The sequence below is a fragment of the Cyanistes caeruleus genome, chromosome 4 (genome assembly GCF_971803275.1).
Source record: "Cyanistes caeruleus chromosome 4, bCyaCae1.hap1.1, whole genome shotgun sequence".
In the NCBI taxonomy this organism is placed as follows: Eukaryota; Metazoa; Chordata; class Aves; order Passeriformes; family Paridae; genus Cyanistes; species Cyanistes caeruleus.
This window is the reverse complement of record NC_141704.1, coordinates 80,354,016-80,367,127: the sequence shown is the minus strand read 5'-3', so window position 1 is coordinate 80,367,127 and position 13,112 is coordinate 80,354,016. Positions and strand designations below refer to the sequence as shown.

The following is a 13,112-nucleotide window of genomic DNA, read 5'->3' as shown; positions in this document are numbered from 1 at the left end:
ACTGCAGCAGATTTTGTGTCTCTCTCTCTTGGAGGTACTGAAAGATTTGAGTGGTGGACAGCAAGGAGGAACATTGGTTTGGCTCACAGTAATGCTGACATCTGTGATTCCAGCCAGATGCATCATTAAAAAGTCTCTATCTCTGTCTTGACTTGTGGAGAGTCCAAACAACTCCCTCTGACATAAATGTCTGTATTGTGAATGTATCCCACCCCTTATTTCAACATTCTTTAGAGACTAAGTTTAGAAGAGTGAATATAATCTTGGTAATTGGTGAATTAGCACAGTAAACCAATACATTATTCATGAAGTAGTTATCAAAATATCACAGCATCTTGCAGGGAAGACAGAATTTGCATATCCTAGGATTGACCATTGAATGTCTTTTATAAACATTAGAGGATCTGCCAAAATCTGGAAAGATTTAACATAGTGCTTACATAAAAAGCACCTAGATCCCACCAATTTCCCCTGTAAGGCTAAGAATAAAAAATGTTCTTTCCTCAGAAACATGGATCAACCTGTATGAATTTGTAGCACAGCCTATAGTTATGATGTATCATGTCTGTCATCTTAAAAATTGGTTTAAATTTTAGTAGATCTACAGTGGTTGAAGCGATAAGAAGAGAGATTGGCAATGTTGTAAGGGTAGATAAATGCAAGATATAGCCTTAGCTGCCTGAATGGGTATTTCTGAGGAACCAATTTGTGCGTTTGGTAATCAGTTTTGTGTGTAAACTTTAAACATTAGTGAATGCTGCTATAATGTGCTGCTCTTTAAACCATAATAATTGGGGTTTTGTGCCTGTGATATTTCCCTTTGCCATCCCATAATGTCTTTGCACAATCGATAATGTTTGCTGAACTGAAGTTTTGGGATTTTGTTTGTTGTTGGGGTATTTTATTATTATTTTATTATTTATTACTAGTTTATTACTAATTTATTACTAAGAATAATATTATAATATCATTATATATTATTTATTTATTATTTTATCATTAATTACCTATGAACAACCTGCTGATTACAAAGACATTTTGAAAAAATGTGCACTTTGCATCATAGGGAACGTGATAAAGCCTTTTTTGAGTGTTTGCACATCTTAGACCAGTGGCAACTGAAGGATGGGCTGAGGTTTGAAATCTAACTCTGGGATAGATTTTGCTCTTTGTTCACTGCTTTTGGTCTTACAAGACTGCACTAAATCCAGGGGACCAATTTTGGGTTCACACTGATATAACCTCATTGAAGTCACTTTTGGAATAAGTGGAGTGATTGATGTGATGAAGAAAGTCTGTTTTATTCCATTCAAATATTGAATTATTCTTAAAGACAAATATAGCTGGAACCCTGAAAGATGTTGGGTATGACCAACATATCTGCAAGCAGATGTTGATGGCAGTAGGGACAGGAAGATGATCTTCAAGTGAGAGAGGAAATCCTTAAGAGAAATAATGTTCTGTGTTCTTGACTTTGTCTACCCTAAATCTCTGGGCTACCCAGATGCCACTCTTGATTTCTGGACAACTGGAGTTTTGCAATGAGCTGAGGCTTTCTTTGGGGATTTCCACCATGCTTTCTACCAACATTGTCACTGAGATGGAAATAAAGGTCAGAAATGCTGCTGCTTTTTTATGGACATGGGCTAGAACAAAAGCTTAATGAAACAAAAGTAGTGCTAAAAATGTCTTGGGGTTGGGTTTTGGTTTTTTTTTAATTTATTTTGTTTTGTTTTGGTGTTTTTTTCTTTTTTTTGTTTTTTTTTCTTTTATTTTTTTGATACCAAACTGCATCATTTAGTAGGAAAGGATGACATTTTTGGGGGTACCTAAAGGCATTTTAAAGTGATAAACATCTAACTGTCATTTATCTTCCTAAATCTTTGAATTTGAAAAAGAATTTTCCTCTAATAATTTGATATTTCTTCCTCTTTTTGATTCCCACTGAGCACTAGAACCTCTTTAACAAGGCATAGAAGAATATGCAGTTCTACCTTCACTAACCCCTGTTTTTCTGGATTATTTTGATTGGATTAAACTTTCTTGATTCCAGCAGGCTGTTGATAATAAAACACATTTAAATTGAATTTAAAGAAGCACCTTCTCAGCTCAGGTATGGATGCAGAATTGGATAGAACTCAGGGGACAGACTGCTTTTTGTAGGTGAAAAAAATCCAGTGTGACTCAGGAAATGGGAGAATATTCAGAAGAAGGACAAAGAGCTTGCAGAGAACGCTGGAAGGGAGAAGCAAGGATCCAGTGCTGATGGGGAAAATGGTCTTGAAGGACAAGAACTGGAAGCTCAGCTGGTCAGAGAAGCAGAAAGAACCAGTGAGAGAAACAGGCCAAAGGTGCACCACTAAAGTCAGATTACCTCACCAAGAGATAAAATTATTTAAATTAAAATGAACTTTGCACCATGTCAATTGCCTTACTGAATAAAAATAGGGAAGTGGAAGGCAAAGGATCAGGACTTAAGGAACACAGAAATTTTAGTCTAGCATCTCTGTATTGTTTTCATATTGCTAAAAAGCATGAGGTATTGACAACTCTGAGATCTTGGTTCTGTCTGACTTAATTTTAAGGGAACATCTGGCTTAAGTCTGCTAGGTTCTGTTTATAACGAGGGTAGAGGCACCTCCCAAGGAGGTTAATCTCCCATATTCTAATTTCCCCATCCTACTAGTGATGTCATTAATCGTGTTCTTGAGTTGCCTGCTTCATTTGACTTTAGAGAAAGCATAGACAAGTAATTTTAAATATCTAAAAGTAAGACATCTAAAGCCAGGTGAGTTGAATGCTGCCATCAAAACATGGATTATGGGTTGGATACTCAGTTACCTAGGGAAGGATGTTTTTCTACCTGTAACAAAAAAAAGATATGCAGCTCACATCTTTTGTTCCTGAATGTGTGATAACTTTGATTAAACTACCAGATTAAAGTCTCTTGGTTTAGATTTTAAACTTGTTTCAAACAAGGTTAGATGGCATTTAAGTTCCATATCACTGTGTCTCCAGTAATGAAAATTAGTCTAATAGGCTAAGCTACCCATTATTCAGGCTAAATTAGCTTCCTGGGAGAGATCTCTGTAAAGTAGCCATCATGATGAAGAATGTACCAATTAAAAAAAGTAAACCAACCTGATTATTGACATATTCTGAATTTCTTTTAAACCTTTTTCCTCTTTTTGCAAGCTGCTTCCTTTTGCAGAATACTGGGCACTATCGAATTGAGAGAATCATAAATAGAAGAGAATGAAGAAAAAGGAGGGAATTGCACCATGTCTTGTTATTGCCACAGTTTTGACCATATATTGAATTATTCTTGAAAGAATACTTTTCTTTCTGGATCTTCCTGGAGATCATACAGGCCCTCCTCTTCCCCAGTGCCCCACTGTCGTTGGATAATACATCCTGAGTACCGTGGCTGCTTGTATGGAAAAGTAACCAAAACTGAGTGCTCAGAATATATATATTTTAGCTGTCTGTTACTGGAATTTAATATCTGGAAGCAGAGAAAACAAAAAGCCACTTGGCAACTCAGCTTTTCAGAAAAGTTATAGAAACATTGTTGTGTTCTGTTTCTGCTGTTGATGCAGTGATTGCTGAGATTACACGGATGATCTCAGAGGCTTTCTTTTGATAGAATTTCTTATGATTAAATGAGGAAATGGGATTTTGGAAGACCTGGATTGTATAAGCAATCAAAGTTTCAAAGGATGAAATCAGAAGCATACCCTGGATTCAGTTTTAAGGACCATCTGTCCCATTTTCTGAAGTCATTTGAACGGAGAGCAGCTTTTGTTGCAGAGATGTAAAACATCACTCTGGTAATAGCAGAATAAAAATTGTACAAAAGGCTTTGCTACTCCAGCTCAAAGTCTACCACCTTGGTTCTGCTGCATCTTCACTGGCAATTTCAAGCAGTGTCTTGGTCCTTGCATTGCCATGGCTGAGGGTTTGGCTTGTGTTTGCTTCTCCTGTGGATGTGGTGTGCATCTCTGAGAGGAGAGGTTAACAGCAAGAAACTGCATTGGAGCACACACTTATATTCATATGTTTAGGCATGTTTTAAGTGTGCCAAAGTGACATGTCACATTAAGGTGAATTAGTCATGACCTCCAGAAAAAACAAAATTACTGTTTTGAAGAACTGTCTTCAGTGACTTAGGTGGTCCTGACACATCCTGTATCTCCTTTTCACATCTGTGAAATGGGAAAACAACCCTTACCTACTTCTAAGAGATGTTTCACTGACTAGCTTTTATGAAGCACAAGCCTCCTGTGGAATGAGTGCAAAGTATTACTCTATTTATTTTTATGAACTTTCTGTTTTACTGCAGCAGGAAAGCTTAAATTATCCATAGAGTTCTTGAGCACATTGGGGAAGCCAAAGATCCTGATTTTGCCCACTGTGCTCCTGGCAAAGAAAAGACCCAAGGGAATCTCCTAAATGAAAAATATAAACAAAACCCTGAAGCTACTCAGATCCTTAGAAGATTAGATTTTTGAAAATATGTTCTTTATAAGATAAGTTAAATGCATTCTTTCCTTATTTTTTCCTCTGGTTTGGTCACAGGTTGCTCCAGGCATCCAAATGGGGCTATTCAATCCCTTGCTTTATTGATCATGACAGGGACTCATGCTATGGTGCCCTGTCCTCCCTGAGGCCCACCACTAAACTGTGGATTTAACAGGTCCAGCAAGGAGAAGGAGAGGTTCCAGAAGCTGTCATTCAGCCTGGGATCCACTTTTCACCCTTTCCTTCTCATCCTCCCCTCCATATATTTCATTATTGTCATGATGGGCAATGTTTGAATTTCCAGTTGTACTGCAGAGCTCTGTCAGGGGTGGTGGTTGTGGGGGCTTTAGTGAGCATCTCACAAGTGGGAAAATTACCTGTGAGACCAAACAGTGATCTTTCTGTCACTCACATGGAGGAGAGACAGGAGAAAGTGGAAGTGGTTTTTTTTTCATGTGAATTCTTCTTCCCAAGGTACTTTGTGAGTTGATCACATAAAAGATAAAGTTAGGTGGCCTAGGCATCACTTTTAGATTTTGACTTCTTCCTTTTCTCTTTGCTGATGCCAGTAAAGATTCAGAATTCTGCTGTAACTCCTCACATTTCGATTTCAGTAAGCAGTAATCTCATTCTCTCACATTTGGATTTACAGTGAGTTTTGTGTTTTGGGTTTTTTTGAGCATGTTGAGGGGAAGGTTGTGGAACATTAGGAGCATATGGCTGGGAGCACTGTAGGGATGAGAGGAACGCTGCAGGTTGTGTGTACAGGGTGGGAGATCCCCTACCCTGTGATCACAGCAGAAGTAATTGAAGTGTCTAAGTGGAATGGAAAGGAAAATGCCTTTAATTTGGTCCCAAATGCCTGTATTCCACATATGCCTACTTCTCAGATTGGTACAGACTGATACAGCTGGGAAATTTGTTTCGTTCTTCCCACTGGCAAAGAATGCCTCCTATTGCTGCTGCTCTCCCACTACCCCTGGACTCTACATTCTTTTCAGAAGACTTGTATTCAAGTGTCACTTCAAGTAGTTGAGTGACTAGTTCACCAGGCAAAAAATGCCAGAATTTTAAACAACTAAATGCAATTCAGGTGAATAACAAAATTAACAGTTATGTGCTTACCTGATGTTATTCAATGGAGAATCCAGCTGGATCACAGAGGACCAAAGCTCTGAGCACCACTTCTTTTTCATTATTTTTTATTTTTACTTTTTTGGTCCTGACCACCATTTTCTTATGAGCTGTGATGTTAAAGCTTTTGTCCTGTGTTCATTAATAGTCATTAACATGATCTACTGCAAGATACTTACAGAACAGATGAAATGCATGTCTTTTGTGGGTATCAGCAGAATGGGACAGCTTATCAAGAGTTTATGTTGCCTTCAAGGTTTTATTTAGTGTCTGTGTGGTGTTTGTGTCAGAGGACAGTTGGTGCCCAGCCCAATGTGAGGAAAGAGGGATAAGAAGAGGTGATGCACAGCCTACTGTAATGCCTATGACTATGAAATTTTGCAGTTATAACTTTCACATTATGTTTTTATAGGGTAGCATGAACTTATACAAGGCCAGGGATTTTTGTTGTGTGGCCTCAGGGATTTTGAGCTGGTACAGACAAGACCTAGAACTGGGTGCAAGATGTTGTCACACTGTGGCATTTAAAACACTTTTAGTCTTCTCTGGAAAGCAATCTGCTCAGCACTTCTCAGGATGAGCCCCCATGTCCACCTGGGAATAACACTCACCTGCTCCACGGGGATCTGTGAAAGTAAACCAATTACTCCTTTAGCTGTGTTTGTACAGCACTTTAAAGATAAAAAAAATGCACTACAATTGTAAGTGGTGTTCTCTACATTACATTTCCTATGTAATTACATATTTTTCCCTGAGATTCCTAGATATATTTTTATTTTTCTTACATGTACTAGAACATTATTCCATCTCTAGCTAAACAGGGTACCGTGGAAGTGTAGGGAAAGAAATTGATCCATCTCCTGTGTTATCCACTCTGTGCTTTTACGATATTTTGGTGAACTGCTTTCATCAAGTTAGTAAGGATTTGTCAAGGTGTTTACCTGTTGGGAATCTCAACGTGATTTCTTGAGGGTGCAATCTGGGGCTGAGTTATGTGTTCTCCTCTTCTGCTCTTCTGCCTATTCGTACATCAAAGTCTCCACCAGTGTAATTCTTTCAGGCCTGCTCTTTATTCAGCAGTTGCTGTACAAAACAAATGTATGTTGTGCTTAGAGGATGCTTTATTTCATATACATTTATCTACCCAATGAAATGAATACATTAAATGCACATAAGCAGAGATGTCTTGTCGAGGAAAGGCAGTGGTAGCTTGTGCCTCATAACACAGAATGCAGTATAAAGAGGCTGTATTGGTGGTGTAAGCCAAAATTAAGCAATGGCAATTTTAGAGAAGTATCAGGAAATATTTCTTAATACTGAGTTCAGGCAGTGGAACAGCCTCCCAAGGAACATGATGGAAAGCCCATTGCCAGTGTCAATTAAAACTAGACAAGTTTTAGAACTGGGGAATATACTGTAGGGAACAATCCTGCACAAGTCTAGATGACCTAATAATTCTTTTCCATCTGTAATACTTATGCCTGAGATTCAGAGTTATGTATTGCAATATGATTTCCTCCTGACTGAGAAAGACTGAAGCATTTTTCTCTCATGTAGGATTATTTTCACACTATCCAAAAAAAATTTCATACACACTAAAAACTAGTAGAGGAAAAGAAAGCAGAACCAGGTCTAAGAAATTGCCCCACTCAATTTGCACCTGATATCTCAGAGTGGCTGTAAAAAGCAACCCCAGAAATCACTCCTGTGGATGACAACTTGAAGCAGATCAGGCTTGGCAGAGACCATGGGCAGGGCAGGGTAATCCTTTGTAGACAAAGCTGCTCTTTAAGGAGAAATTTGGGAATTTTTCTTTCAGTTGGTCACTGATTCCTGTCTCATCTGTACCTGCAGTCATTGTGGGGGAGCCATGGCTGATGAGAAGGAGCATAACACAAAGTGTCCATTTAAATCCAGTTTTGGGGAGAGTAAAGTGTTTCTACCATAATTTAGATTTCAGCATTGAAAATAATCAGCGATGCATCACAGAAAGACACTTTTTTTTTTTTTTTTTTCCTATTTAACAGGGAAAAGGTTAGAGTACTACATCAGCTTTCTGCTTCTATTCTGTGCATTTAGGAAATGGTCTGTCTACCCACTAATGAGAAGTAGACTTGTATATGAAGAAACCAGTTTAGTAATGTCAGTAAAAGAATTGGTGATTTTTCCACTAGCAGGATGCTGGTAAAATAAATCCCTTTCAAATTGAGACATCCTGTCTACCTGTTCCTTAGATTTTTATTTTTTTTTGACTGAAATATGAGAACTTGGGTTTTCCTTGCTTCTCGTTCCTCCTGCTGGATTTTTTTTTTTTTTTTCTTGGCAGCACCCTAAAGCTGAAGGGAAACTTGTGGTAGCACCTGCCCTCTTTCCTGGATCAAGCAGGGCATAAAACAGCTGCTGCTCTGTAAAGCCCTTCCTACACTCCTAGCAATGTCAACAGGACTTTTGCCATAAACTTTGGCAGCAGCATGTTGAGTACTAAAGCTGGTGTGCTCCCAGATGGGCCAGCACTGCAAGCCCACACTGGAAAGCCTGGAAGTCTGCATCCAAACCTTTTGTAGCCTGTCAAACCTCTGCAAACAATCTTTTTGTAAAACAACCTTCTACCCAAGTCACTGACGAGTCCCACTCCGTTTGTTTCTTCCTGATGTCTTGTTTAAAACCTGCTGCTTCAATATTAGCTTGAATCAGCCCTTTTGAACATTTACTTACACTTATTTGGCTTTCTCTCTTTGCCTTTCCTCTTGTCCCTGATCTCATTTTTCCTATCCGTATGACTCCATTTCTATTTGCATATATGCTGCTATGAAAAAGATAAACTAACTAATGGTACCAGCCCTCCAGCAAGGACTTTGAGGGACTTTCTTGTCTCTCTGACTAATTCCTTTTGTGGCCTTGGGAAAGTCACTTATCTTGTCTTTTCTTAGTTTTTACCCTACAAAAAATGGAGTTAGCAAGGTTACACTGACATCCAAGAGATCCTGTTTCTGTTGCACTAAGAAGTCAGCCATCTCCAAATACAGGTTTATTCTATGTGAGATAATTAAAAGCTAAGGTGTTGTAATATTGTGGATTAAATTTAGCCTCCATGGTTAGCACTGGCCACATCACTGAGGGGAAAAATTATGAATTAAAATGAAGAGCTGAAAAAGAACTAACTACTTGTTGTTATTAATCATTGTGTTATTTATTGCTGTTGATCTTGTAATTATTGCTTGGGAAATAAAAAAATCTATCACTGCTCTGTGCCAGCTCTAGCTGCAGCTGTGGATTTAGAGACGAAATTCGGTCTTCAGCCTTTCCCTGGGGCTGATGGACTTCTCCTTTCAAAGTAGGACACTTCTATCTGATGGCATTAACCATAAAATCCCCCATTTCAAGTCTATGATATCCTGAAGGACAACGGCTCATTTCATTTCTTATCAAGAAATCGGGCAGATCAGTCATATTTCCCGAATCAAATGACATTTTCAGAAAATTCATTTGAACCAAAAATGAGGTTTCCTCTCCACAGACTCCAATTAGTTTAAAAGTGGTTTTCTGATGAAAATTCTTGAAATAACTGAGCTGTATAAAGAAAAATCTATATCTATATATGTATGTATATAGATATATGTACACATGCACAGCCACTGTGAAAGCCATAGCCAGAGTACCCTATCAAGCAGTATAAATCTTTAATTTTGGCAATCAGCAGTAATGGTGAAATACCTTAAGCTTTTTTCCTTGCTTCTTCCTCGTTTTCCTTCCTCTCATCCCATCACTCTGGCTATTCCAGTGGGAGTGAACGCACTCATTTTCTCCCTAAGTACACAAAATTAGCTGCTTATCTGTTGATCTTCTTACATGATCCTTTAAAAATCCTTTCTCTGTATGTGTGTCCAAGGCCGCTTTTGCCTTCAGAGGAAGCCCAGACAAGCCAATCCTCAGCCTTTCCCTTACCCACTCACAGGGGGCCTGGGCCTAATTAAATTGCTCTCAAAGACAAGAAGGGATGAATTTCCTTCTTTCCATCTCCCTTGTCACCCATTTAACTCAGCTGAGATCCATTCGTTCCTTTTTAGTTATGTTAAAATGGAAAGGGGGGAGCAGGAATTGAGGGGGACATGCAGGGAAGGGAGAGGAGAGGAGGAGGAGGAGGAGGAGGAGGAGGAGGAGGAGGAGGAGCAGGAGGTGGGTGGGTAGCGCTGCCAAGGTGCACAAACAAAGGAGCCAAACCAGAGGAAATGGGAGGTGACTGGAAAAGGGCAAGCACCAGGACAGTGGCTAGCTTTCTCTGGCTGGGACCTCTGTGGTTTTCCTTTTTATTGGCCATTTCTCTACTCAGCCTGAAGAGAAATGTGATACTAAAAAAAAAAAGACAAGAAAACATCTATGCACATTTCTGTGTATTTATGCACTCGCTCAGAAGGATGCTTGCTTCTTGCCCCCATCCCTCCCAAAACCTTTCTCCAGCGAATGAGGAGGCCTAGAAAATTCGGATGACCCTTGTTCTGCCCGTGTGGCTCACCCAGGAGGGCAGAGGTGGCTGATTTGGCTCACAGGTTGCACAGGGAGAGGCTGAAGGGGAGTCCAGGGCAGCAGGACAGTGCCTGTGCCCAGGGAAGGACAGCCCTGGCCCTGCCAGTGCCCAGATCTCTGTGCAAGCCTAGCAGAGGCCTAGCAAGAGCCAAGCAATTAGCCTTTGAAGGTCACCCCAAGTTGTTGGTTTTTTTTTTCCTTTTTCCTTTCCATTTTCTTTTCCATTCCTCTCCCCCCCCACACTCCTCTCTTCTCAGCGCTGTATCCTCCTCCTCCATCACCCAAACCTCAGACACATCTGAGGAAGCCATTCAATTAAATCTCTCCTGACTCCAGCTGGCTCCTGAGTGAAAGGTCAGCAGTGTCCGGGAGGGAGAGGCGTGCGCAAGGAGGAGCCGGGGCCTGGTGCTGCTACTGCAGCCTGTCTTCCCTTCGCCTCCCTCCCTCCCCTCACCTCCCCTCTCTAATGATACCCAATGGTCAATCACTCCCCAGCAGAGAGAGAGATGCCCTGAAGCATCATTGTGGTCGGGAGCGATCGATCAGGGTTTTTTTTTAAAAAAAAAAAAGATGATAATGATAACCCGTGGCCATAATGCCAGCGAGTTTTGCGGTGCCTCTCGGAGGCCGCGCGCGCTCCGGCTGCCAGCGCTGAGGAGAGCCTTGGAGGGGCTCAGGAAAGCCTCTTCCCCCCACTGAGCCCACTTAGCCCTGCCTTAAAGACAGCTAATTAGAGAGAGGGCTGTTATTTCTGCTTACAGCAGAGGGGGAGAGCAGGAGCGAGGAGGGCCTGGTGCCAATGGCGAGCAGGACTAGAGCAACCTTTGTTTTGGAGAGGCTTCCAGTGAACTGGAGGTAATCACACAGAGGCACGGCCATAAATAATACATCCCTGTGCTGCATGGCCTGGATGCAGGCCTTCTGAAAAGGGTTCTGGTGATCCACTGCTCCCCACCCTATGCTGTTCGGGGGCCTCTGGTTTGAGATAGATTAGTGCTGTGCATTGCCAGGCAGACTGAGGTAATCAGCGGTCCATGCTGGAGCTGGAGATCTGAAAATCACCAGGAGGTGCTTATCAACATGCCATCTGAGCACCGGTGGATGTGTACAGACCTTTTAAAATTCTATTAGTATGTGTCTGAGTAGATTGCGGGGGAAAATACAAACAGTTTTCTAAAGAAAAACTGTCAGTGCCTCTGCCTAAATCTCCTACCCTGCAGCCTAAGCGTGGACTTCTGTTTTTACGGATAAACGTGATTTGTCTTTTAACTGTTGATATTACACACTCACGGCAAGGACTGCAGACCCTACTTGGAAGAGGAAATCTTCCCTTTATCCCAGTGTACACTTTATCAGAAAAATAATAATCAAACCTGCAGGCTCTCTGTCCCTTTCCTCCATTGAGGAGATACAGGACAAATAGCTCCATAGCAATAATTTTCTATCCCAACACAGATTTTTTTTTTTTTTCTCTTTTTAGTTGTTGTCACGTTATTTTCTGCATCATTTGATGTACAAAACTACATTTTCCTCTGCACCTATTAAACTATTTGATGATGCCTTTTATTTTGCACTATAATTGGGAAAGCAATCATGTGATAAAATCTAAGTTTGTTGTGAAATAAAATAAGCGATGTTGAAAACATCCAAATTATATTGTCCAAGAAAGTTTCTCAGAGGTTCTGTTCATTTAGTGAAACGATACTATTATTATTTTTAAGTTTTTTACACTTTTGAGAAGAAATCTTTGAGCATTATAAGATACTTCTAACAGACATAATAGTACTGCCTTGTGCTACTACTTCCTCTCTCTTTCAGGAAGGTGGGTAGAGAGTGTTAAAATAACTGTGGTCTCAAGCAGGACATTTCTCTCCTTTCTTCTGCAGCTGATTTCTGTTTGTGAAATTTGGATCTATATGACTGAGCCAGTAAAAGAGAAGCTGCCAGGAGTATGTATTAACATGCACTAGAAGGACTCAAAGCTCTGTGCAGGCTTTGAGAAACACACAGGACAATGTTTGATGTCCTTTGGTAAAGAACCACAAAAAAAAGTGTGACTTTTCCTTATGAAACTTTAAGTAAAAACAGAGGTATAATTTTGAAGGAGCTCAAAATGAGTTTGACCATTTTGGGAGCCAGCAGACAATATGCAGAAGCTTTTGTCATGTATTCAAACTCAGTAGAGGGATGCTGGTTTTGCCTAGAACAGTGGTCACAACAAGTATTTTATTTTTCCCAAGCCAGTAAATTGACCTAAACCCCTAAAGCTTTATAATCCCATGTTTAAAATGTATACAGGAAGCATATATGGGGCTCATTAATTCTTTAACCTGTTGAAATCAAATGCTGTGCTAGCTATGATGAGACATCAATGGACTAGACATACTTTCTAGATAAAATGTTATGGTCTCATTTTTCTATTGGGACAAAATAATTTGTCATACCCAGGGATCAGTTAGCTGTGAATAATGATGTTGTGCATAAGGTCAGTGATGACAGAGCTTTTATCCATCAGTGACAGTCTATCTGTTCTAGGGACATTCCTTAGAGCAGGAACCCAAATGAAAAGGTGGGAAATGTAATGTTTGAGAAAGTCTGGGTGACCTGTGAGAGAACAGGACTTTTCTGCTTAATGAGGTTTGCAGAGATGCTGGTGAGGTACAAAGCTCCTCCCTTCTCCTGCCCACCCCTCATTCCCCAGTTAGACTGTCAGGGTTAGAGTCTTGTTAATCTCTGTTAGAGAGAGGCAGAGGTACAAAGGCTGGAAGTGTTCTGGTCTTCCAGTCCAGCCCTGGGGTCCAGGCTTAGTTTTTGCTCCTGAATCTCTTGCTGCTTTCCTGTATTAAAGGTGGGGGGAGAAGAGGGTGACTTTAAGAGTTCTCAGTTTCTTCTACTATCCTACAGCCCAATTTTGCTGTTAATGAACTTTGAAA

At 40.3% G+C, this 13,112-nt stretch overlaps 1 long non-coding RNA gene across 1 annotated transcript in view; it reads right to left on the bottom strand.

Moving 5' to 3' along the window:
- LOC111928546 (uncharacterized) overlaps positions 1 to 11,030 on the bottom strand; it is a 36,207-nt gene extending 25,177 nt beyond the window's left edge. Inside the window, exons 1-3 of the long non-coding RNA XR_002864172.2 lie at positions 10,939 to 11,030; positions 9,370 to 9,462; positions 6,597 to 6,738 (exon numbers count right to left, since the gene is read on the bottom strand). This is a non-coding gene — a long non-coding RNA (uncharacterized LOC111928546). The remainder of the gene's footprint in view (positions 1 to 6,596; positions 6,739 to 9,369; positions 9,463 to 10,938) is intronic.
- Positions 11,031 to 13,112: the final 2,082 nt, after the last annotated feature.